Genomic DNA, 21,996 nt, shown 5'->3' with positions numbered 1-21,996 from the left:
GTTAAAGAATTAGGTACATTTTCATTTCTTCTGAAAATCTTGGTGGAAGAGGCCAGGACTTTATGATAGAAGGACCTGAAGACTTCTACCCAGGAAAGCGACCATGGGTTATTATATGTCACCACTGCTTTCTGTAGCTACAGAGTGGCAGCTGTTGAGAGGGAGTTCCTGCACCCAAGTCTGTAAGCCCAAATGTCTTGATTTCCATGCCACCCCGTCCGTTAGCAAGGGACAGACTCTAACAGGACAAAAACGTTGATACCTCTGGTTGTAATTAAATGCATTGCTGAGACCAGGTTTACATTTATTCCCGGTAGGTTTGTCTTTTTTTTTTTTCTCCTTCCACACTGTTCCGCTCCTGCATCAGATCTTCTGTTTACCAAAGACTGGTGATGCTGTCTCAAAGCAGTTTTCCTAATCAGGTTAGAAGGGTGGATACAAGAGTAGATAAAAGGAATACTAAAATTAAGCTAGGGAATCTTTGCTGGAAGGATTCAGGAAATGTCTTTCTTATGCCTTAAAGCAGCCTCCCATCCTTTGTCACCTGCACCTGAGAATTGAAAGCTTGGTGCCTTAGCAGGCACTGAACACAGGGGAAGATGGTGGTCACCATTGCCACCCTGGGATTCTGTACCAATGGATCTGTGTCCTGCAGCGTCAGGCGCATCCCGTACACTCTGGGATCAGTAACAAAAATACCAAGTACAGTATACAGATTTGCAGCAGCTATGATTCATTTCTTCCATAGGATTCCATTTCTGAGCTGAAATTTGTAGCAGAGCCCTTTAGGCAACTCTGACAGAAGAGCCAGGAAGCATCTATCGATACTAAGACTGAACAGTTTTGGTTAATTTATTTCAATAACCAACAATATGAAAATGAGGGAGAGAGTAGAATCCCCTGTTGGAGGATAACACATAACTGTTTCATGATGCCTTACACAATGGTTATCCTGATGGGAAGAACAGAGCACAGATAGCAGTGGCATTGACAGAGCTCTAGCCCTTCTGATTCATCAGTAGAGTGTTTGTCATAATGGTCACCAATGATAAGGGCTTTTCGAACTTAGAAATAAAACTTCTTAAAATTCTTGTGCCCATCTTTGCACATGAACCTTCATTATGTAAGGTAAACAGGGGTTGAGAAACATATTTATATTAATGACATTTTACCTGTATATAATTCACCTAGGTGAGATTGAGCTTCTCTTTTTTTTTTGGTAACATCTTTATTGGAGTATAATTGCTTTACGACGGCATGTTAGTTTCTGCTGTATAACGAAGTGAATCAGCTATACATATACATATATCCCCATATCTCCTTCCTTTTGCGTCTCCCTCCCACTGTCCCTATCCCACCCCTCTAGGTGGTCACAGAGCACCGAACTGATCTCCCCGTGTGATGCAGCTGCTTCCCACTAGCTTCATCTCTCTCTCTTTTTTTTTTTTTTTTGTGGTACATGGGCCTCTCACTGTTGTGGCCTCTCCCGTTGCAGAGCACAGGCTCCGGACGCGCAGGCTCAGCGGCCATGGCTCACGGGCCCAGCCGCTCCGCGGCATGTGGGATCTTCCCGGACCGGGGCACGAACCCGTGTCCCCTGCATCGGCAGGCGGACTCTCAACCACTGCGCCACCAGGGAAGCCCTAGCTTCTCTTTTTGATTGGATAGTTCTTCCCCTGTTTTGATCTTGATGAAAATAGGGCAATTCTCAACACACTGTTGAACTAATTAAAAGCATAGTGACTACAAACAAGCCTAATTACTTCTAGCATCCATTCTCTGAAGAGGTGAGGGAGCAAATCATGGGGGCAACCAGAGTTCTTTGAGGAAGTGATGGCTTACATGCAAAAGGTACTTTAATGGTGTTGTTATTCATTTTGGACCTAAATTTGGGAAAAGCAATATAAAAAAGAGTTGTCAGAAAATCATTATTACTTCCAGAAATGGTCATATGTTGTAGATACCTGCAGATAAGAAATTCTTATCTAAAGATAAGAAGTGATCATTGTGTTGTTTAATTTATTAATTAGAGAGATAATATTTTATAAATCTGGAATAAATTACCCTATCAATTATAAGGAACTTTAGTTTTTTTGGAAATGAGAAAATTTTATTTTAAAAATTATCCACAAGTCGTTTTGGTATTGAGTTTAGCAGTTTCTTATCAGTTTAAACATTCCATTACCTTAAGATGCAGAATCCCATTCCTAGAGAAATAAGAATATACGTCCACCAGAAGATTTGCAGCTTTACTTAAAATAGCCCCACAATGTAAACAATCTAAATGCCCATCAACAGGTGAATGGATACATTGTTGTATTTCCATTAAATGGAATACTACTCAGTGACATAAAATACACTGGTACACTCAAGAAGGTAAATGAATCTGGAAACCCTTCTGCTGTGTAACAGAAACCAGACACAAAAGACTATATATTATATAAATCCAAGGATATGAATTTCTAAAGAAGACCAATCAAACCTATAGATATAGAGCCAATTAGCAGTTACCAAGAACCAACATGGTAGGAAGAATTACCACAAAGGACACGAGGAACCTTTTGGGAAGATGAAAATATGCCACTTTTGATTGTGGTGTGATTTCACGAGTGTATACATTGATCAAAACTCACCAAACTATGCACTTCAAATGGGTCCATTTTTAAAATACGATTATAGTTCAATAAAACTGATTTATAAAATCCTGAGCCTGATAAAGTTCATCAAAAAGACACATGCACATTTAGGTTGGTTCCATGTCCTGGCTATTGTAAATAGAGCTGCAGTGAACGTTGTGGTACATGACTCTTTTTGAATTATGGTTTTCTCAGGGTATATGCCCAGTAATGGGATTGCTGGGTAGTATGGTAGTTCTATTTTTAGTTTTTTAAGGAACCTAAGTGTCCATCGACAGATGAATGGATAAAGAAGATGTGGCACATATATACAGTGGAATATTACTCAGCCATAAAAAGAAATGAAATTGAGTTATTTGTAGTGAGGTGGATGGACCTAGACTCTGTCATACAGAGTGAAGTTAGTCAGAAAGAGAAAAACAAATACCGTATGCTAACACATATATATGGAATCTAAAAAACAAAACAAAACAAAACATGGTACTGATGAACCTAGTTGCAGGGCAGGAATAAAGAGACAGACGTAGAAAATGGACTTGAGGACATGGGGAGGGAGGGCGAAGCTGGGGCGAAATGAGAGTAGCATCGACATACATGCACTACCGAATGTAAAATAGTTAGCTGGTGGGAAGCAGCAGCATGGCACAGGGAGATCAGCTCAGTGCTTTGCAATGACCTAGAGAGGTGGGATAGGGAGGGTGGGAGGGAGATGCAAGAGGGAGGGGATATGGGGACATGTGTATGCATATGGCTGATTTGCTTTGTTGTACAACAGAAACTAACACAGTATTGTGAAGCAATTATACTCCAATAAAGATCTATTAAAAGAAAAAAGGACACAGGCATAAACACAACCCAAAAAATTTTTTTAAAAACCTAAAATAAAAAAATTAGATACATGCACAATATAGGATATGCTAGGAGGTGGTTCCTCTGAGCAGATCACACAAAATGTAAATAAGAAATTTTACTACCTAGTGTTAATATCAGGCTGATGACACCAAGATTAATTTTCAGTTGGTTTATCATGTATAAGTTTTCTTTGTTTAATAACGTCAATAGGCCTTTACACAAATACATATTTAGGTGACAAACTGAAAGCCTTTAACTTTAGCTTCAATATGTATTAACCTCATCAGAGAATGGCTCTACCACGTTGAACTCACCATCTTAATTGGAGCTTTACAAAGGTCAAATTTGTTGTATATAGATAGGATATTTCATCAGAGAGGTGACATTTAAATTTTTACTCCATGCAAGTAGAGGAAACGATCCCAGATGATTTGCAGCACTGTCTAAAGTTCACAGAAAACAATCTTTAAAAAGACATTAATTATTATAAATTCACTTAGTTAAATATATATGAGTACATTCTCATAACCTTAAATAGTGTGTGGAGACAGTGATACTCTATCTAACCCCCCTTGGAAATTTAAGATACACAAAATACATGTAAATTTAATATTTGTAATCCAATTTATGCAAGTATTAAATTTATATTTTATACCTCATCATGATAAAATCTGAGAAGACACGTTGCTAAATCTTAAACTCAAATTATCAAACCCATTTTTTTATCAAGGGATTTACCTTGATTAATATGCACATTACATAAACTAATACCTTATAATAAATCTGCTTTTATTTACCGTGTATCAGGTGTGTATCAGAATCTTTTATTAGCACATTTTTATGACTCTTTGTTGCTAGGTAATGTCATTTGCATTTCTGTGTTTCTTATCTAGCAATCTGCCATTGCCAGCACAGCTTGACTTTTCCTGAGCTGGTAGAAAAGTTTTTCTTAAAAAGCCAGCATATTTAAAGCGTTAAAAGTTTGATTTCTTCCTTCTCTCTTTGAAATTCAAGATACTCTATTTGGTTAATCTTCTCCAGAGTTAGACAAAGGAATATCAGAGCTATGCTTAGAAGATATTTCAAATTACACATCCAAAGAATCTTAGACAAAAGTTGAGAAAATTTTGGTGTGTCTTTTCTGTAGGAAACAAGCCCTTTTCCCTGGGTTTGAGCCCCAAGTAGGGATGCTTGTCTGGGAACCAAGTTACTGAGGTTGGGATTTTGGAGTTTATCTTTGGAAGGTATTACTCCTGTTACTTTTGGAAGGAAAAGCAAGAAAATGCCAGATTTTATGGAAGCCCTTCGACTTCTCAGGAAGAGGTATGCAGGCCCCAGATAGGCCGTGTGAAGTCCACCTGTGTCCCCATCCCATCACTTCTTCAGGTACATCTACACAACTGAAATAAAAGCCATGCCAGCCCTCTGCTCTCCAAGGTATCCAAACTGTTTCAGTTTCTTTAAATATTTGCGTATGTTTTCTCCCTTTTAATGGTAGTTATGTGTGTTTGTCTTGGATATTCACATAGTGTGGAAATTGGACAGATTACCATGATCAAAAAAGGTCCAAGCATGCCCTCTAAAATAATCTGACTGCAGATGGAAAGGGGCTGTAATTATAAACAGATCATTCATTGTCATTTTCTTCCCTCTGTCAGGAGGCTTTCTTACTTACAGACACACAAACAGAAAACTGACAGCATCATAAAATCCAGCCATTATGCAAAAGCCAATTTAATGGAGATTGTATGCAAGCTGCCCCTTCAGGGAAAATAAACACAGACAAGCAAACTGAGGACTCTTTCTATGATGCTCCACCCCCTCCCCCCCTCCCCAAGAAAAAGATCAATAAAGCATCATTTGGCACAGGGCAATTTTTTCAACCACCAGGTTGGGACTGGCCTGTGGTGTTATAAAAGGGCTGCTCCCTTGACCCTGTTGTGAAAAACAGAGGAAGCCTTGAGTCAATAGAAGTTTCATGAAATCCTGCAGACACACAACCAGAATCAATCTCTTAGCCCTTAACACTGGTGGAAAGAGACCAGATAGCCATTAATTAATGACAGATAACTTAGATCGGTCATGAACCAGAAATAAACCAGACAACCACACAGTTGTGAACCAGAAATAATCCAGAAACAGACTCAGCAAGATTCTGCCATGACTGTACATGGCAACTCATCCTCAGAGCCAATAAAAGTGGGCCCCCGACAGAGATGCTTGTGAAGTCCATTTACTGAGTACCACATTTTCCTGACTCCAGTAGCTGAATCCTCATGGAAAGAAAATTGTTAACACCAGTCAAAACCAAAACCCTAAGACAATCTTGTTTACTGAGTAAGGTCCCGCACTCCCACCCCATAATAAAGAATAATACAAGGCAGTACTTGTGCTGTCAGAACATCTAGGCTCCCAGAATGAAGATAGAGAGCTACTTCTATTGTTGAACTCTTTTTAATAAATTAAAAACTAGGGTCTTCCTGTTGTACATGGCATACCCAAGAAACAGGGCTTTTAGATACACTGGTATTCTGGCTTAGATATAACCAACTGAGAGGCCTTAGTAACTGCTTCGTAACTTAGTAACTGCCGTTTCTATGCTACAGGTTCCTTCCCTTGTCAATCCATCTCAGAGTGTAGGATTTTCAGAAATGGAAATCTCTTCCAGCCATGCTAAGGGGCAGGCTCTTTGTCAAAGGGCTTAGGCTGCTAAAGACAATATGTCAGTTTCACTTTATTTCATGAGTGTTTTATTCGAGTATTTTTGTTACACTGCTATCGGTAAAATGCATTTAAAATGCTCTTAAAATTGGTAATAAAAAATTGTTATGTCTATAAATTTTCCCACAAATCAAAGATAGTGTATTTTTTGGGCTTCCCTGGTGGCGCAGTGGTTGAGAGTCCGCCTGCCGATGCAGGGGACACGGGTTCGTGCCCCGGTCCGGGAAGATCCCACATGCCGTGGAGCGGCCGGGCCGGTGAGCCATGGCCGCTGAGCCTGCGCGTCCGGAGCCTGTGCTCCGCATTGGGAGAGGCCACAACAGTGAGAGGCCCGCGTACCGCAAAAAAAACCCAAAAAAGATAGTGTATTTTTTTTCAAAAAAAAGAATTACAAAAAAAGAATTACAACCATAATTCTCTTTTTCTTCTTCTTTTTCTATCTGCATTCCTCTTACGATGTGCTCCTGGAAGGGAGGGTATGCTGAGGGGAGGGGCAGATCAGTGTTCTCCTATAGCTAGCGAGAATTATCCTGAGTCTTATGGGACATTTATTAACATTTCATGGTTTCTTTAGGTTTAAAACCGCCTGGTTCCTGGTTGATCAACTGTGCTGAAAGGGTTAACATGCAGGGAAAGCAAAGTTAACAAGGGACAGGCCATGAATGGCTCCAGCTGTGTATAATTAACTGTAATACTGCAGAGTAAATGACTTTTATTGGCAACCATGTCATAACTTCATTAAAAGTCATATTTACAGCCCTATCATATGAAATGAGTCCTCCTGTATTCTGGAATTTAATGAGCATTCATTTTCACCTTGTTCAATTATCTTCCACTGCTCCCTCCTTTGCCCCCTCCCAACTCTTCCTCTCCCTGGTGTGGGAAGCATGAAGCCAGAAGACAATAGGAATGTAATTAGCACCTGGCAGAGGGCCTCTCTTCTAGGGAGCGTTTCCCCAACCACAATAAAACTGTTTCTCCTTGTTTCCCGTTATAAATAGGTAACTTCCTTACACAAAAACATCGTCACAGTCATAAAAACATCAACCTGATTTGATGGAAAGCTTTGGAAGATTAGGCCTCTGCAAAGCAGTCATGTCTGAAGCCATCAGGAACAAAGTCCAAATGCGCACAGTGAATCGTGATCACAGAGAAGAAGAGTGAAGCTAACAGTTGGTGTAACCGAATGCGGGTTCAGGTGCTTGCTGCTCAGCAGCCAATAAATCAAGGGCAAAGCTTCGGCAGAGAGGAGAGGCGCTTCATTCAGAAAAGCCGGCAATCTGGGGAAAAGGTGGGCTTATGTCCAGAGACCAACTCCGAAGATTCTGCTCAGCCATGACGACGTTTAAAGGGAAAAAGGGGAAACAATCTCAGTTAATTATTAAGGCAGGAGGTCAGATTCTTCATCGTTTTTCCATTGCGTGCAGGCCTGATGACTTCTCCCGATCTTCCTTGGGATGCTGTCTCGCCCGCACGGTCAGCCTGAACCCTCAAGGTCCACCTGCAGATTCACTAAGGGGAAACTAAGGGTAGAGAGTCAGTCAGTCCTTAACTACTTAATTCTTCATTCTTATTCCTTCTAATCCAGGAAAGGAATCAACAGTTTAGGTAAGGTGTTGTGTATATTTAGAAAAGCCGAAATCAGGAGCTAAGTTAAATGTTGCCTAATGATCTCATCTTTATGAGTAAGGTCTAAGGAAAGCAGTGATGAACAAACAGAAAAGGGGCAAGGGAGTTGCTTATGTTGGTTTTGAATCAAACCTTTCCCATGATAACTCTCATTGTCTGAAAGTACCTATCTCACATAGGAGTAGAATATCTAATTAAATTTCCCTTTCTTCAACTCTGCCCCCTACTTGCCTTCCCTTCTCTTTATTTTCTCCACTCAAGCTCCAGAGGAAATATCTTGCCCAATCCATCGAGTGATCCAGGAACTCAATCTCATGATCTCCAGCTCAGGTTTCATTCCATCTCACATGTCTCCTGAGAGTTTCTGGATGTTGAGTGTGGAAGCACCATATTGAATGGGTTTTCTTGCTGAAGTTCCAGTTGATGTTCCATGTGGTTCAAAGTGAAAATGTAAGGGCCTTGTGCATATTAGGAAGAGCATGCTCTGGGGACCCAGGCAGAATTGTATTTTGGGGGGTGGGGGGAGACATTTTTATTTTCTTATTTTTTCCCAGCTTTATTGAGTGTAATCAACACATAACATTTTGTGTAATTTTAAAGTGTACAACATGTCACTTTGATACAGTTATAAGTTGCAAAATCATTACCATCTTAGTATTGGCTACCACCTCCATCCCATATCCTAGTTACCATTTCTTTTTGGTGGTGAGAACATTTATGATCTTCTCTCCTAACAACAGTCAAGTATATGATACAGTATTATTAGCTGTAATCACCATGCTGTACATTAGATCCCCAAACTTGTTAATCTTAAAATTGGGAATCTGTACCCTGTGGCAGTATGTCCCCATTTTCCCCACCCCAACCCCTGGTAACCACCACTCTACTCTCTGTTTCTCTGAGTTTCTTCTTTTTAGATTCCATGCATAACTGATACCATACAGTATTTGTCTTTTTCCATCGGACTTATTTCACTAAGCATAATGCCCTCAAGGTCCATCTAAGTTGTTGCAAATGGCTGGATTTCCTTCATTCTCATGGCTGAATAATATTAGAATTATATATATATATCTATTTCTATATTTCTGTATCTCACATCTTCTTTATCCATTCATCCATTGATGGACACTTAGGTTGTTTCCATACACAATACCTTAGCTATTGTGAATAATAGGCAAACCTATATTTTAATCCATACCACCCATCAGCTACATGACATTGGAAATTCCAGCTCAACCTTCCTGAAGATCATTTTCAGATAAGTAGGATCAATGACCATCTTTTTAATGGGGCTTATTAGTATTAAATACAATAATACGTCTAATATTGTGTCTAAAAGAGAAGGCATTCAATCAATAGTTTTTCCATCCTTCCTCCTCCATATCTCATCCCTTCCTTTCTCTCTGGAAGTTTATAATTTCCCCATATTGTATTTTAGCTAAGATGGAATGTTTGGCATTAATGTTTGGGGCTCCAGATGAACTGAAGGCAACTGTTGACAAAGGATGCATATTGATTGGCAAGCCAGAATCTGTAAAATAGACCCGTCTACCATAAAAGGTTGCCATGAAGGATAACTGACCCCAAACTCAGTTGGGAAGGCAGTGAGGAAAATGATAGCCATGGCAGGCCTTGAACGTGGGGTCATCTCCCCTCACAAGACCCCTGTGGTCTAACAGCCTGAGCAGGGGTGATGGAGAGGGGGGTAGTGCTCAAGAACCATTCAAGCACAGCTGACACTTACATTTGTGAATGTAAAATGCCCTTGGAAGCTGGCATCTTGTGAAGCATACTGCCAGTCCGCCAGGGGATTCATTCCATTGCCAAGCACACCATCATTAGCAAATTCCACTGCACGCATGTGCTGCCCGTTCTCAGCTCCACTGCTTTATCTGATTTTAGGCTGACCCTTTATAATTAGCACTTGGGGATGGCAGTATTGTTTAGGAACACTGTTTCCATCATTCATTTTGGGGATTTAATAAAGCTTAGAAACACCGTGAGCGAGAGAAACATCTAATGCGATTTTCTAAGGTTCCTTACTGGGTTGTAAAATCTTTTAACTGGGTTGTAACCAGCATTTAAACATTTTTTAATGGAATAGAATAGAGTAGAATAGAACAGAAAATAAAGTACACTAATAAGGCAAAGTATAGGTTCATAAAAATCTATGTATATGATACATACGCGTGTGTGAGTGTGCGTGTGTGTGTGTAATGCTGTAAGATATGGTCCAGACTTTGAAAATCACTGACACAGTGGTCAGCACACAGACCCAACTCTTGGGGCAGGTTGCCTTGTCCAGCTGTGTTCTGAACTTATTTAAGTCTGCTCTTCAAAATGCTATTTACCTTCATCTCCCTTATCAGCAAAATGAGCCCAGCAGCACAAAAAATGAAATCAAATTTCAGGAAAAGAGACACCACAGGGGGAGGGAGGTCTGTTTTAAATGAATCAAGGAAATTTTTGTCTCGTTGCTCACGTGGGCTCCTACAGTTCTTCAGCCCCAACCCCTTTCCATGTAAAGTAGCAATCATTTGACTTATCAAATCCAATAAAAATCTCAAATACACAAATTTGCATTTAGATGCAGTGAGCTACAGTGTGTCTCTAGCAAGATAATTAAGCATGAATGTGCAGGGTGGCATTTAATTGCTCTTTACCAAGTGTTCCTGGGTAGCTCATTCCAAATGTTTTGAATTGAGAGGCCTCAGAAGAGGTCCACAGTGAACATCACCAGATACGTTCTGGCTCAATGTTGAGTTCAAGAAAAGGGAGCAGAAGGGGGCAATTCTGAGGAAAAGGGAATATTTTAGGGATATTCCCAGGGTACCTCCTGAGAGGCATGATTGCTTTGTTGGTCCCTGGTCTGGACTTGCACCTTGTTAAATATTGTGCCCTTTTCCCAGTATCTTTGATCTAAGGTATCTTTCTTTTTCTTTGACTTCTCCTGCCCCCAATTCCAGAGACTGAATTTTAGTTGTAAGGCAATTACATACATTGTGCACACTCTATTTAAAAACAAACTCTGGGAAAAGGAAAGGGAAGATGCAGGAGAGCAATGAATGATGGCAGATCCCTATTGAACACTAGATTTTCATGCACCCAACCTGCTACACTGTTGAAGCAAGCAATTAGATCTCACACAAAAACCATAGGATGCCCTTGCACATGTGCAGACAGATGGTTGGCCGGCAGAGGCATCTGCTCTGATTTCAGGCAGGGCAGGGGACGGCCGGAGAGAATGCCCTTTAGAATCTGGGACTGTTTTTGGAGCCCTTCAATCTTTTACACTGTCGAGTGGTCACCTCCCTCAAACTTCTTAGGCATGTCTTTTCTCCTCCTTCTTAACTTACTGACTTACAAGGGTCAACTTCTTGGGGGGAAAAAAAGGGAAGAAAACATATATAATTTTTTTCTTTTTACAGAGTTTTTTCTTTTCAAGAGCAGTAAAAAGAATAGGAAAAAACAAAAGGCAGAGGAATCAAAGGAAGCAGGGGGAGAAAAAAAAAAAAAAAACAAGATCCCCAAATAGAAACCCTGTTTAAACTGTGTCCCACTACTTTCTCCTTCCTGCTCTGTAATATAACTTATTTTGCCACTTATGGAAAATTCAGGAGAACGACCAGTTATTTGGATGTGAGAAGCACAGTAATTATACAACATATGATCGCTGTTACAGCTGACACATCTTTTCTTCCCTCTTCTAAGAACAGAGAGAAATAGTAAAATAGGAAGGTCCTGCTTTGCTCCTTGACCAGACTCTACACAATCAGTCACTAGGTTATTGGGGCCAAATTCCCTGCTCCATCCCTCCCCCTGGCTTCACCCTATGACCATAATCTATTAGTTCACGAGGCTTGGTGTTTCCCGACTTCTCCAAAAGCTCTAACTAAAGTGGACAGCTGTCTGTTTTCCATAACAGAGTCAATTGCCTCTGACATGTTCATCAATTTTAATAAGTTCAAAATATTAGTGCACTGTCAGTGTTGATTGAGGGAGGGTGAGTTGGTCCAGTCCAGGAAGTCCAGGAAGCATCTACTTACATGTGACAAGTGCTGTGTAGTAGCTGCAAGTGTGTGGATAGAATACTTGGCTAGAATCCCAGCTCTGTGAGTAAGGCTGTGTGATTTTGTGCAAGTTTACTATCCATTTACTTTATTTTCTACCCTGAATAGAAGAAAAAAATAATACCTATCTCACAGGGCTGTTGTGAAGATTAAATGAGTTCCTTCATGTAGCATATCTAGAATTGCACAGAACACATCTTTAAGACTTAGCTTTTGTATAATGAGGAGGAGGTGGAAGTGGAAGCAAAACTTTACCCAGAAAAGACAGAGACAGTACAAACAGTATAAAACATAAAGCATACAGAGACCGTTAGACTCCCAGCCTGAGAACACTATTCATTTGCAAACTCAGTTTTTCTTGGAAAAGGAAGAATGACTCAGAGGGTGAAGCCAAGAGCCAGGAAGAACAATGTGATAATTTTATGTGTCAGTTTTACTGGGCCATGGTGTCTAACTTAGGGTCAAACACCAGTCTAGATGTTGTTGTGAAGGTATTTTTCTAGATGTGATTAACATGCAAGTCAGTAGGCTGAGTGATGTATATTACCCTCCATAATGTGGTTGGGTCTCATCCAATCAGTTGACGATCTTAGGAGAAAAGAGCGAGTTCTTCCAAAAAAAAGAAAAAAAAGGTGGAATCTACCTTCCCACTCCCTTTGGGCTTGAGCTGCAATATCAACTCTTCCCTGGGTCTCCAGCATGCTGACCTGTCCTTCAGGTTGCAGATTTGATAGCTCCTACAGTTGCATGAATGAATTCCTTAAAATAAATCTTTATAGATAGATAGATAGATAGATAGATGCATATACACACACACACCATCTATCTATCTATCTATCTATCTATCTATCTATCTATCTATCTATCTATCTATCGTCTATCTATCCATCCCCATGCTTTTGGTTCTGTTTCTCTGAAGAACCCTAAGATAACTCCCAAGGAATAGGACAGAGCCCTAATCAGGGAACCAGCAGCACATACACAGCTCAATTTCAGATTTGCTATGGAACAGTGACTTCTGTGTGCCTTCCATTTATCTGTTTTGAACAGGACTATCTATTATCTTATGCCTGTCCCACTGTGGTTCGTTTGTTGGGCATGTCAAAGGTAACTCGTCTCTTGTGCTCACCAATCTCCAGAAGCAGACAAACCATATTTGAAGACCCACACCTGAGGAAATTCATCTGCACCTGGACCCAGTTTGGATGATCAGATCCTAGACTTTGAGGTGCTGCTGCAGTTGAATGAAACTTTGGGAATCTTGGGAGAGGGAATGAGTATATTTTTTATGTGGCAGGATATAAATAATTTATAGTCAAAGTATTGGTTTTGGCTATTTTTTTAGAAGACCACAAATACTTTGACACTCTTTCACTTGAGAGTTGAGCATCTCTTCTCACCAGGAGTCTTGTCAGGCTGTGACCACTTGGACCACTAGAATATTGCAGGAGTGATGCAATCTGACTGCCAAGACTGGGCCACGAAAGGAAATGCAGTTTCTGTCTAGTTTGCTTAGAAAATGCACAGTTGGAACCCTGAACTGCAAGGAAACAAGTCCAACCATCCTGAGGTCACCATGCTGAGGGGAAGCCAAGTTCTGTTGATAGGACAGACTTCAATTTGTCATCCTAGCCCTTAGGATATTCTGGACAAGGCGCCACATGTGTGAATAAAGAAGGCTTCAGGTGATTCCAGCCACAGAGTCATCTCCAGCCATCAGCTATTCCTTGCTAAATTCCCAGATGCCGTGGGGCAGAGATAAATCATTGACAATGTTGAACTTTACTGAGCCCTGAGTTCCCAGAAAGCAGTGATGGGTGAGAAATGCTCCCACCCTTGTTATGCCGGGAAACAACTAACTGGAAAGGACCATGCTGCCCTCACGTTTTCCAAGATAAGACCCTCCATCCTTCCTCATGACTCCCATATGATTCATGAATGACTCCCCTGTTCACCTGCCTCTGTAAAGCCCCAAATGCCCCTTTCCTTTCTCTGTGATTCTTCTCATTAATGAACATTCTCTCTGTTGCAAAAGCCAGAATAAAATCATATCTTTAATTGTCAGGTGCATTTTGACTTTCACGCCATCTGCACTAAGCCCCTTCCAAATGCTTGACCCCCAGAATCTGGGAGCATACAAAATAGTTATTGTTTTAAGTTTTGGAGTGGTTTTTTCCTCCAGCAAAAATGACCCAAAGAGAGCTTGTAGCCATCTATCTGTTTGCTTCAAAGGTAAAAATTTTACCAAGTTAAAAATGGAAGCTAGTCTTCTACTTATGTTACCACAATGCAGTTAGGGACGTTTTTAATCTGCAGGATTATGACTTTATTCATGCTAGGAAAGATTTTGTCTATCGTATTTTAAATTATTTCTTCTGTTTGATTTGTCCTCTTTCTTGGAAACATCAATTATCTCTACATTAAATCATAATTCTTTCTCTTCCATATATATCATCAGGATTTCATTTTTATCTCTTTTCTTTTCCAATAAATTCTGAAATATTTTCAAGTTTGCTTTCCATAACACTAATTTCTGTTAGATTCAAATATGCTCTTTAATGCTGACATTAAATCTGTGATTATAGTTTTAGATTTTAAAAAATTCTTTTTATTTTACTTGTTGAAAATTGTGTGCTTATCACCAAGCCTCCTTTTCATATCAAATATTAATCTGTTTTACTATTTTATCTCTAATCTTATATAAACCCTATATTTCTTTGAAATTTTTAAGGGTACATAGTGATATACTTTAAAATTTGTCTTCTGTACTGTCTTAAAATATATATGTATATATACATATTCTTTATCTATACTTCGATATGTGATATACTTTGAGTGCTTTGTTTTCCATTTTTCTATGCTGTAGATTTTGTTACTGATTTCATTTTGATTTTTTCCCGTCAATTTCCAAATCATGGAGCGAGAAAACGTATATCTTGCCCTGGAGTGGTTTACTCATTGTATCTCTGTTTGCTGTTAGAATTCTCTTCTCAAATCTGTAGATTTTAAAGATACATGCATTCTTAACCATGCTTCTGGTGTTTTGTTGTCTCTTATTCAAGGTAAGTTTGCAGGCATAAGGCAGGATCATCTAATCTCAGTACATAATATTTTACCACATGGAGTGGAGTTTATTTCTGGATAATTCTGAGTTCAATCTGCTTTTACTTCAGATTGTTTTGCCTTTTATTTTAATTGGCAGAAAGAGCAAATAACAAACTATAACTCACAACGTATACCCTTCTGGGGCTTTTCCTAGTTCTGTATTTTGTGTGAAAAGGACAATTCAGTAAGTCCAAGACTGATCTGAATCAACTCCCCAGTTTACCCATCACCAAGGATTGCTGTTTTCATGAGAATTTTTATATTGTAATGGCTTCAAAAAAGGCTTTCTAAGCCCAACCCTGTGAGATGCAGACCTCTGTTGTTCATTCATAGCTTGGCTATTGACCTTACCAGGTGAGCTGGTCATTTTGCACATTTATCTTCACATTTCACAACATAGATGTAGGCTATGCCTACAGCTTGATAGTTTTGTCATCCATTTTATTATTTAGTAATGTAAGAGTTCATGGCATAAAATAGGCAGAGTGGTTTGGGAGCCTTTACATAAAGGCAAAAGGAAAATTGCTGGTTATTTGTTACTGTTTTTTAAGGAGAGTCATGTAGGATTATCCTCCTGCAGCCTTCTGATTAATGCCCATCTCAGCAGCATTTTCCCACTGGGCTTGCAAATGTTAAGTTACTTCCCTGAGCATCAAAACCTTCAGTCAATGCAGCGCGAAAGTAGAAGCACAGAATTCTTCATCATTTGGTCCCATGTAAAGGGTAATGTTTACTTGATGCCAAAGAAAAGTTCCCTTTTTACTCCCGTAGTCCTCCCGTAAGCACAGCTGTTTTGCAGCTTGACTGCTCTTCCGCTGACATGTATGCTGCTTGCACAGAGAGCAATAGGAAAGAGAAGGGAAGAAGGCAAAGAGTGTGACCTCTACAAGTTTTAGCTTGGATTCCAAACAAGTGTCATGTTATCTAGTGCCATGCTTTTCAGGCTGTGGACCTTGGGCCGGCAGCATCAGGATTACCTTAAAGCTTGTTAGAAATGCAAAATCCTGGCCCCCACCCCAGTCATCCTGAAGCGGAATCTGCATTTTTAATACGATCCTCAGGTGGTTCACATTGAAGTGTGAGAAGCGCTGTTTAATGTTCTGCCTGACCAGTTCCAGAGAAAAACTCTGAATTCTTTGAGTTTGCCCAGCTGCTCTGTCCACACATGACTGTGGGCTGGGTAGGTAGGTGTTCATCCTCCCAAACGTCTTTCCATTCTTGCTTTTATAAGGATTCTAGTTAATCATTATTGGTTATTGCTAGAGAAACAGTGATTAGCTCCCAGGTCTCAATGACCAGACTTGCATAAGTGGTAATAAGTTTACATTCTAGAGAAAGGATCCGACAGAACCGATAAGAGCGTTAACATCCCATCAGGGCCTTAATACCAAGTAAATGGAAGTTGTGTTTCATCAACTCAGTGAATAAATGGAGGGTCCTGCTAAATTCTCTTATTCTAACCAGGTTTACTTGCTGAAGGAATTGTTGACTAAAAAAAAAAAGCACAACCTAAAAGTTGAGAATTAAGTTTTATTTGGCAGACAAAACTGAGGACTTAAGCCCGGGATGCAGCCTCTCAGATAGTTCTAATGGACTGCTCTAAAGAAGAAAGGGAGGGGCCAGGATATATGGGAGTTTTTGCAACGAAGAGCAGGTGGTCAGATCTTCAAAAGATTACTGTTGTGTTTTTTTTAACATCTTTATTGGAGTATAATTGCTTTACAGTTGTGTGTTAGTTTCTGCTTTATAACAAAGTGAATCAGTTATACATATACATATGTCTCCATCTCTCTTCCCTCTTGTGTCTCCCTCCCTCCCACCCTCCCTATCCCACCCCTCTAGGTGGTCACAAAGCACCGAGCTGATCTCCCTGTGCTATGCGGCTGCTTCCCGCTAGCTATCGGTTTTACATTTGGTAGTGTATATTTGGAATCCAAAAGATTACTGTTAATTAAAACCAGACATCTCAAGTTAGTGAATTTAGTGCTTTTCTATGTGTGGGAAGATGCAACAGTCTGGGCTCATTGAAACCATGCCTTTGATGTGCGCCTCAGCTCTCTGGGGCCACATCCTGTGCTTTCTCATCTTGAGTCTCCTCAGGGTGCATCGTTGGGGGTGGCTGATGGCTTGATGTCTGGCATCCTGTTTCCATCCTGAGCTCCCTCAGGGTTTGCTGTAACCAGGGAGGCTGTGATGTGATGGCTTAATGGCTACAACATCTTTTGTTTACTGATATGGCCGGCGGCATTTTTTCATTGACAGAATGCTACTCAGAACTTGAGATTATGTACTTAGATAAGGCAGCTTCCCCAAACTCTAACCCAGATGCGTCGCAGGCTATTAGCAAGGGAAGTGGATGCTCCCTGGATACCTGTCTCAAGGGAGAGGTTGTCGGCGGGGTTTTACTGAATTGGCCTAGTGTGTGAAGTATGGGGAGCTTCTCATTGGGTTCTACTTCCTGAGAAAAAATCAGGTCACTTCATGGGCTGTGTTAAAAAAATAAATAAAGAGAAGAAGCCACAGATTTGCAAAACAGATTTATGGAAAGCTATTTTTTTCCTTATTAAAACATAACAATAACAACACCTGGTGTATTTCACTCACAGCATTGAACGCAAGGTTTGATTTATATTAAAAAAATCTATTTAACCTCAACTCTTACGAATATACCTATTATGTTGCCTGACACATACCTACTTCAAATCTTCATTCACTTATTAAAGCCTTCAGTCATTATGCCCTCTGTGTCAGACATTGTTTTAGAAGCTGTCTGCTTGCTTCCTTTCTTGGATTCTATTCTATTTTCTGCCCTCCGTGCTCATTCACCCAAGGCCATTGGGTGGAAATCAATCCTTCCAAACTGATTCCACTGTGTTGCCTCCCTCACTTAAGCCTGCCCTCAACTGTCTGGTTGCCAAAGGAATGTAAAAGTCAGTGGAATAACAAGGTTTCCACATTTTGGCTGACTTTTCAGATAAGTCATTTGAGAGGAAAAGCCCGGTGATTTCTTTCTATGAAAGTCAGCTTTGTTTCCTGCCCCTGGCTAAACTCCACACTGAGTAATTTCAACTGCTAGAGGTTAATTTTCCTGTAATAGCCTCATTGTGATGGAGGGTTTTGGAAATTACAAAAATTAGATGCACTACTAATTGGCTTGTCTGGTTTTTGGAGCTGTTCCCTGGGTTATTACAGAGGCAGAGGAAGCCAGATTAGATTCCCAAACCAACACTTAACCAAGAAGACATTTAGATGTGAGGAAAGAAAATTGCTCCAAAAAGAATCACATACGTGTATTATTTTCTTTCTTTTAATTGGCTGGGAAAAGGTACAAGAGAGATTCATTCCCTTTACACTGGGGCAGTGTGTCAACAAATATTTCTGGGCACTTGCTGTTCCCCCTTGTGAGCTGAGCCAGCAGGAAATATAAAAGAAGGATACGCTGCTCCCTAATCTGAAGAGGCTTAGCTTGGAGAGGAGAAAATATCAAATCATGTAGCCATATAGTGAGGTTTCAGATCTGCTCAGAGAACACCTTGGATGTACAAAGAAAATGATCTTGATACTTTCTCTAATATTTCTCTAATTCATCTGAGTTTTGTGACAAACCGCAATGGGTAGTGGAGGCAATATTATCCAGTATTACCGGATAATAATACTGCAAGCTATTCTGATCTAAAGAGTCCCCGTCCAGCTTACACTTTTGTTCTCTACAAAGTTCCCCTCTTCAGTGTTGCTGGTGTTAAGTAATAGTGGTGTGGATAACTCAGTCTCTTCGGGCAATTGCTTTTATATTTCACTCCCCCTCCACTACTGCCAAATGGTGTTCAGGTATAAGAGAGGGGCTTAGTGCATTTGTATGGAACTTTGGGTAAGAAGAGGAGTCCTCAGATCTACCTGGCTTTCTCTAGGTCAACCCTGATCCACAGGAGGTGTGGCCAGGCGGTTCTGCCTCTGGCTAGTCCCAAAGAAGGCTAAGTGGATTCATCGGGCCTTCAGAGTGAGCTGGGGACGTCACCACTCCCTCTGTCTTAATATCTTAGCCCAGCACGGCCCCTTTTCCTGAACCACGTCTTTTTCAATCCACCATCACTCTCAACCTCTCTGCAACCCCTGTCAGAAGACACAGGGCTTTCTACATGGCTTGTTTGCCATGCCGAGTCCATAGGGAGCCCCGAACGTGGTTGCTCGACCAGCTAGTACTCAAATGTCTGCTATCCCCCGTACCACTGTCCCCGCGTTATATGGGTCATGGCTCTGAGCGAAGGCTTTTATTTTCCTATGGCCATGGAAAATCCCAAGATACGGCCAAGGATGAGTCACTCTTGTTTTCCCCATATTTTATAGACGTTGCTAAAGTTTCTCTTGCTACTGGTTGAGTTTAGACAGGAACAAGGTCATTGTTGTCTTCCTTTTGTTTCTCCCCATCACTCCTCTGGTTGAAAGGGAAAGATTCAGAATTCCAACTTTCTCTAAGTCAGATCCTTCTTCTACTTAGGGAAATAAGCCTCACACCCATACCATTGATGGCCAAAGGGCTTGTCCCCTCTGTACGGTGAAAAGCACCCTGTGGTTGGATCCTTTAGGTTTGGTTCATGGTTTATTCAATGGGAGGTCATCTATTCACATAAACTGAATATCAGACCTTCAGCTTGCTGTAAAACCCAATCTAGATATCAGAAGTTGAATATAAAATCTTTCTGTCTGTATGGTGAAGAGGTTAAGAGCACACGGTCTGAAGCAACACCCCTGAATTTGGATCTTCACTCTGTCACTTACTAGATTTGTGCCCTTGGGTAAGTTATGTAATGTCTCTGTGCCTCAGTTTTTTCATCGGTAAAACAAAATAGAACAATATTACCTATATCACAGGGTTGTTGTGCAGATTATATGAGTTTGCATATGTTAAGTGCTTGGAGAAGTGATTGGCACATAGTAATCCATATAAAAATGTTGACTATCATGTGAATTTCTTTTGGAACAATTCTAATGGATATTTCTCTGGAAAGAGAGAAAGACAATGAGTGTGTTGGGAGGACAGGAAATTGGGGGGATGGTCAATATTATTAAATGTGGGAGATAATTGCAAAAATATATTTTTAAAATATTACCTCCCTTATACTTGCATGAAACAGTTAAAGGATAATACAAGGCAATGTATAATTAAGCGCTAAATTTTGTTCTGCATATTGCATGCACTGCCAGTATTCAGATAAAGGAGAGATGAGATGAATTTTAGTGGCAGTCTTCAGGGGAGTTTTTATGGAGCTCTGGGGAATGAAAGGATGGATGGGATTTGGGTGAATAGATAGGGCGTGCAGAGCCTTAAAGATATAAATGCAAGGATTTTTATCTTTATAGGCAACATGTGAAACCAAGTGGGCTTTGTTATTGTCTTTGGTGAATTCCTGATTTTAGTCCTTAGAAATGATTCAAAGGGATAAAAGGGAATGGATTAACCACTTCTCCTTGCATGGCAGGGAGACTGAGTCGAGTCTCTAAAGACTTGAGTATGTGACAGCTGAGAGGCTACCTGGGTGGAGAGTTGAGGGTTAACCTGTGATAGTTCTTCTGTAAATCTGATTCTGTGAAGTTGAGGGTTTTTACAGGACTTTTCTTCCATTTTTGAAAGGAATAGTAGGAGGGGTCTGGTGTGCTCTGAACAGCTCCAGAGTCCACCCGTCTGTGAAGGTGAATTTTCCTTTTCCCTTGCTTTGTTGCCTCATCTTTACCTTTCTCCAGGACCAGATGCTGACCCCGAAGACTTTCTATTTTGCCCTTAAGCTTCCCTCAGTCTTCTCTGTGTCCTACAGCAGACTCAAGTCCAGAATGAATTTTAAGTGATTTTCTAGGAAGAAACAAGTTACAGTAGGAATACTGTGTAACCTCTTTTTGACCTTAAACCCTCTCAAACCATCGGGAACGGGTCCTTGTTGCATCAAGACTAGGACTAAATGTTACTCCTTGAAAATTAAAAAAAAAATGAGTAAATATCCTTTGTAAGATTAATCCAAGGCCCCTGGACAACTGTTGTGGCTTCCTGTATTGGTGTTTTGGAGATGCTAAAAAAAAAAGAAAGAAAAACAGAGGCAATGGGGAGTGGATTATAATATGATCACCTTGGATACAATTGTTTCTTCTATTTATAGCCATGCTAAAAATTTGTGCAAGACCTTGAGTGATTTTCTTACCAGTACAGCAGAGCCTAAAAATCAAGGGCACAACCCTCTACCTAGAATTCCAGCAATTGCACTGAGCTGTGTAGAGCATTAGGCATGATAATCTGTGTTTGGGTGCAAATTAGTATTACTGTTTATACATTTGTATCCCTAAAAATCCTCTCTGAAAATTTTATTTTTAAGATGAGGGGAAAAATCCATGGCATAATGAAGTTTATCAGCAGGAATTCTAATCTCATTTTAGAATTCTATAGAATCTGTCATTGGAAACGCAGACTCCCCTAAATCCCGGCAAGTGTCCTGAGACTGCCAGAGGAACACTGGTTATTAGACAGATTTTAATTTGTTCAAATCCATTAACAAAAATCTCTAATTAAAAAAAAATCAATAGATGGCTGTGACATTAACCAGGAAAATCTAATATGGAACCATTAAATTTTGTTTCTATTCAATTAACTTGAATACAGCATGATGGACTCAACAGATACTTTAATTAGATGCATATGAAAAGAAATTCTGCAGAATTAAACACAATCTCTCTTTGCAACTGATATGAGGAAAACTGCAGTAAAAGATTTGTTCAAATCCCTCATGACTGGTAATTTCCTTGAGAGGGACATGAATTCTTAGACAACATACTTACAAATCAATCCTTCTCCAAGAGGCTGTCCTTTGTCAAGAAATAGTACAGTGTGCTGCCTGCTTCCTTCCTGATCCCTTTTCTCTGGGTTAGATATTCTCATGGAAAGTATTGTTAGACATTCTCATGGAAAGCATTGTTAGACATTCTCATGGAAAGCATTGTTA

The sequence above is a fragment of the Monodon monoceros genome, unplaced genomic scaffold (assembly GCF_005190385.1).
Source record: "Monodon monoceros isolate NGI ecotype Baffin Bay Population unplaced genomic scaffold, NGI_Narwhal_1 Super_Scaffold_17, whole genome shotgun sequence".
NCBI classification, from domain to species: Eukaryota; Metazoa; Chordata; class Mammalia; order Artiodactyla; family Monodontidae; genus Monodon; species Monodon monoceros.
Note: the sequence above shows the minus strand (reverse complement) of the source record.